Below are 6000 nucleotides of genomic sequence, written 5' to 3'. Positions count from 1 at the left end.
ATACAAACCATGATAACAATGATCTCCTATTTTAACAGAAATAACAGGCATGCGTATGACAGGTCTATGTATCTTAGTATCTGGTCTAGCAATATTAGCAGTTTCATCACAGAAATAAATAACATGCCCATCTAAATCATCATCCAAGAAATATTTAACCATAGCAATACTAGGTTCAACATTGATTTGCTCAGGAGGTGTATAAGTCCTACTATTACTCTTACAAACAACAGTCGAAGTTTTAGCATCATCCTTTATCCTAACAGGAAATGGGGGTTTCTCAACATAAGTAGCAGGAACAATAGGATCACTATAGGTGATAGTCTTTGACTGTAATAGGTGCAACTACTTTCACTTCAACAGGAGGATTATATTTAAACCACTTCTCTTTAGGGAGATCAACGTGAGTAGCAAAAGATTCACAGAAAGAAGCTACTATCTTAGAGTCAAGTCCATACTTAGCGCTAAATCCACGAAAAGCATCGGTATCCATAAAGATTTAACACAATTGAACTTAGGTGTCATACTTGACTCATTACCATCGTCGGAACCCCAATCTTCAGAGTTGTGTTTAATTCTTTCCAATAAGTCCCATTTGAAATCAATAGTCTTCAACATATAAGAACCAGCACAAGAAGTATCGAGCAGGTTGCGATTATTAAGAGAAAGTCGAGCATAAAAATTTTGAATAATCATTTCCCGGGAGAGCTCATGATTGGGGCATGAATATAACATTGACTTAAGCCTCCCCCAAGCTTGAGCGATGCTTTCTCCTTCGCGAGGCCAGAAATTATATATGTAATTACGATCACAGTGAACAAGATGCATAGGATAGAACTTCTGGTGAAATTCCAACTTCAATCGTTTATAATTCCAAGATCTCGTATCATCACATAGCCTATACCATGTCAATGCATCTCCCTTCAAATATAAAGGGAAGACCTTCCTTTTGACAACATCATCGAGAATACCTGCAAGCTTAAATAATCCACAAACTTCATCCACAAAGATAAGGTGTAAATAGGGATGCAATGTTCCATCTCCTCTAAATGGATTAGCTAGCAGTTTCTCTATCATACCCGAAGGAATCTCAAAGTAAATATTTTCATAAATTTCAGTGGGTTGAGGAGCAACTCTTTGCTCTTCTGGTCGGGGTGAAGATACCCCGAACAAGCCCCTCAAAGGATTAGTTTCCATAGTGACAAGTAACAGAAAATTTCAGCACACTATATAAATGTTTCTTTACCAAGTTCCACTCACCAAAAGCGCTACACTCCCCGGCAACAGCGCCAGAAAAGAGTCTTGATGACCCACAAGTGTAGGGTATCTATCGTAGTCCTTTCGATAAGTAAGAGTGTCGAACCCAACGAGGAGCAGAAGGAAATGATAAGCGGTTTTCAGTAAGGTTTTCTCTGCAAGCACTGAAATTGTAGGTGATAGATAGTTTTGTGATAAGATAAATAGTAACGGGTAACAAGTAAACAAAGTAAATAAAGTGCAGCAAGGTGGCCCAATCCTTTATGTAGCAAAGGATAAGCCTGGGCAATTTCTAATAATGAGGAAGGAGCTCCCGAGGACACATGGGAATTATCGTCAAGCTAGTTTTCATCACGTTCATATGATTCGCGTTTGGTACTTTGATAATTTGATATGTGGGTGGACCGGTGCTTGGCTACTGCCCTTACTTGGAAAAGCATCCCACTTATGATTAGCCCCTATTGCAAGCATCCACAACTACAAAAGAAGTATTAAGGTAAACCTAACCACATCATTAAACATATGGGTCCAAATCAGCCCCTGACGAAGCAACGCATAAACTAGGGTTTAAGCTTATGTCACTCTAGCGACCCATCATCTACTTATTACTTCCCTATGCCTTCCTCTTGGCCCAAATAATGGTGAAGTTTCATGTAATCGACGTTCACATAACAAAACTAGAGGAAAAGACAACATACATCTCATCAAAATATCAAACGAATACCAAATTCACATGACTACTAATAGCAAGACTTCACCCATGTCCTCAGGAACAAACGTAACTACTCACAAAGCATATTCATGTTCATAATCAGAGGGGTAATAATATGCATAAAGGATCTGAACATATGATCTTCCACCAAGTAAACCGATTAGCATCAACTACAAGGAGTAATCAACACTACTAGCAACCCACAGGTACCAATTTGTGGTTTTGATACAAGATTGGATACAAGAGATGAACTAGGGTTTTGGGAGGAGATGGTGCTAGTGAAGATGTTGATGGAGATTGACCCCCTCCCAATGAGAGGATCGTTGGTGATGACGTTGGTGATGATTTCCGCCTCCCGGAGTGAAGTGTCCCCAGCAGAACAGCTCCGCCAGAGCCCTAGAGTGATTCCGCCAAGGTTCCGCCTCGTGGCGGCGGAGTTTCATCCCGTAAGCTTGCCCAAGATTTTTTTTCCAGGGTAAAAGCCCTCATATAGCAAAAGATGGACATCAGAGGGCCACCAGGGGGCCCAGGAGACAAGGGGTGCGCCCAGTAGGGGGGCACCCTCCTGGACAGGGTGTGGGCCCCCTGGTGTACTTCTTCTTCTCAATAGTTCTTAATAAATCCAAAAATATGTTTCGTGGAGTTTCGGGACTTTTGGAGCAGTGGAGAATAGGTTTCGAATGTTTGCTCCTTTTCCAGCCAGAATTCCAGCTGTCGGCATTCCCCCTCTTCATGGTAAACCTTGTAACAGAAGAGAGAATAGCCATAACTATTGAGATATAATGTGTAATAACATCCCATAATGCAATAAATATTGATATAAAAGCATGATGCAAAATGGACGTATCAAGGGCTAGCGAGATACCATCTTGTTATATTATATTATGATTGTTTTGAGAAAGTGTTGTCATCTGAGTTTTATTATTATTGCTCGCTAGCTGATTATGCCATTGATATGAGCAATTCTGAGACCTAAGTGTTATTATGAGTATGGTTAGTTCATAATACTTGCTGAAAACTTGAATGATGGCTTTACATATTTACAACAACAAGAGCAAACAGAGTTTGTAAAAGTTTTTCTTTATCACTTTCAGTTTATCAATTGAATTGCTTGAGGACAAGCAAAGGTTTAAGCTTGGGGGAGTTGATACATCTCCAACGTATCTACTTTTCCAAACACTTTTGCCCTTGTTTTGGACTCTAACTTGCATGACTTGAATGAAACTAACCCGGACTGACGTTGTTTTCAGCAGAACTGCCATGATTTTGTTTATTGTGCAGAAAACAAAAGTTCTCGGAATGACCTGAAAATCCACGGAGATATAAAAAATATAAAAAATACTGGCGAAAGAATCAAGGCCAGGGGGCCCACACCCTGTCCACGAGGGTGGGGGCGCGCCCTTCCCCCTGGGCGCGCCCCCTATCTCGTGGGCCCCCTAACACTCCACCGACCTCAACTCCAACTCCATGTATTCCGTTTCGCGGAGAGAAAAATCAGAGAGAAAGTTTCATCGCATTTTACGATACGGAGCCGCCGACAAGCCCTAATCTCTCTCGGGAGGGCTGGTCTGGAGTCCGTTCGGGGCTCCGGAGAGGGGGATTCGTCACCGTCGTCATCATCAACCATCCTCCATCACCAATTTCATGATGATCACCGTCGTGCGTGAGTAATTCCATCGTAGGCTTGTTGGACGGTGATGGGTTGGATGAGATTTACCATGTAATCAAGTTAGTTTTGTTAGGGTTTGATCCCTAGTATCCACTATGTTCTGAGATTGATGTTGCTATGCTTAATGCTTGTCACTAGGGCCCGAGTGCCATGATTTCAGATCTGGACCTAATATGTTTTCATGAATATATGTGAGTTCTTGATCCTATCTTGCAAGTCTATCGTCACCTATTATGTGTTATGATCCGACAACCCCGAAGTGATAATAATCGGGATACCTCTCGGTGATGGCCATAGTTTGAGGAGTTCATGTATTCACTATGTGCCAATGCTTTGTTCCGGTTCTCTATTAAAAGGAGGCCTTAATATCCCTTAGTTTCCACTAGGACCCCGCTGCCACGGGAGGGTAGGACAAAAGATGTCATGCAAGTTCTTTTCCATAAGCACATATGACCATATTCGGAATACATGCCTACATTACATTGATGAACTGGAGCTAGTTCTGTGTCACCCTATGTTATAGCTATTACATGAGGAATCGCATCCGACATAATTGTCCATCACTGATCCAATGCCTACGAGCTTTTCACATCTTGTGTTTCTCTTATTTACTCTTCTGTTGCTACTGTTACAATTCCTACAAAACTATTATCTTTACTTTTGCCACTGTTACCATTACTATCATACTACTTTTCTACTAAATACTTTGCTTCAGATAATAAGTTATCCAGGTGTGGTTGAATTGACAACTCAACTGCTAATACTTAAGAATATTCTTTGGCTCCCCTTGTGTCGAATCAATAAATTTGGGTTGAATATTCTACCCTCGAAAGCTGTTGCGATCCCCTACACTTGTGGGTTATCAGACGATCGGACGAGTCCATGCACACAAACCTTCGTCCGCGGCGGGCGGACGAACCCGGGCATGCATGCGGCGATGCGCCCTTGCCTGGGCTGCGCAAGAGGCTCCCCGACCACTCCATCGCCTGGGGCAGCAACCGGCGGCTGGGAAAAGCCAAATTCGGCGGCCCGCGAGGAAGTGCCACAGATCTGCAAATCCGGCGGCCCCCCGACGCAGGGGGGAAGGGAGAGGAGGCCACGTGCGTGTGGCGGCCTTCCGACGTGCTCCTGTCGGCTGCTGTCGCCGGAATCTTGGGCGGCGGGTGGCGGCGACGCGAGGGGGAGAGGAGGGGTGGTTGGTGGGAGAAAGCGCAGGATGAAATGTCCCCCCACCAACCGCTTCCGCTTATATGCAGTGCACCGCAGCCGCGAGGGGGAAACCCGCGTTTTCCCGGGTTGGCATTGGGATTTTGCCGCGCCCCCTAAAATTTTTTGCGGGCCGGGGTGGGATGTCGGGTCTGATCGGGCTACTTTTTTCGCCCCGACCCGCATTTCGGCGGTTATTTTACGGGTCGGGGCGGGATGCGGGGTCTGCTAGAGTTGCTCTTAGGGACACAATGGACAGGGCTTACCCACTGACTATCAGAACGGGATAAATTCTACCTGCCTCCAGGAGCTTTAGTATTTCCTTTCTTACCACTTCTTTCATCTTAGGATTTAACTGTCATTGGTGATCAATAACTGGTTTGGCGTCTTTCTCCAAATTTATTTTGTGTTGGCATAGAGTGGGACCAATGCCCTTAAGATCATCAAGAGTATATCCAATAGCAGCACAGTGCTTCTTTAGAGTTTTCAATAATCTCTCCTCTTCCTGCTCTGAAAGGTTAGCACTAATAATAACAGGATATATCTTCTTTTCATCAAGATAAGCATATTTAAGAGTATCGGGTAGGGGTTTAAGCTCAAACACGGGATCACCCTTGGGTGGAGGGGGGTCCCCTAGGATTTCGATAGGCAAGTTGTGTTTCAAAATAGGTCCCTATTTAAAGAATACTTCATCTATCTCCCTTCTTTCATTCATAAACATATCAATTTCATGGTCTAGAAAATATTGTTCTAAAGGATCATTAGGAGGAACGACAATAGAAGCAAGACCAATAATTTCATCCTTACTAGGCAATTCTTTATCATGGGGTTGTCTACGAAATTTAGCAAAATTAAACTCATGAGACATATCCCCCAAACCAATAGTAACAACATCCTTTTCGCAATCTATCTTAGCATTAACAGTATTCGAGAAGGGTCTGCCAAATATAATGGAACAAAAGTCACCTTGTGGGGAACCAAGAACAAGAAAATCAGCAGGATATTTAACTTTCCCACACAAGACTTCAACATCTCTAACAATCCCAATTGGTGAAATAGTATCTCTATTGGCAAGCTTAATTGTAACATCAATTTCTTCTATCTCAGCAGGTGCAATATCATGCATAATTTATTTATATAAGGAATGAGGTATTGC

The sequence above is a fragment of the Triticum aestivum genome, chromosome 5B (assembly GCF_018294505.1).
Source record: "Triticum aestivum cultivar Chinese Spring chromosome 5B, IWGSC CS RefSeq v2.1, whole genome shotgun sequence".
In the NCBI taxonomy this organism is placed as follows: domain Eukaryota; kingdom Viridiplantae; phylum Streptophyta; class Magnoliopsida; order Poales; family Poaceae; genus Triticum; species Triticum aestivum.
This window is presented reverse-complemented; position numbering follows the sequence as displayed.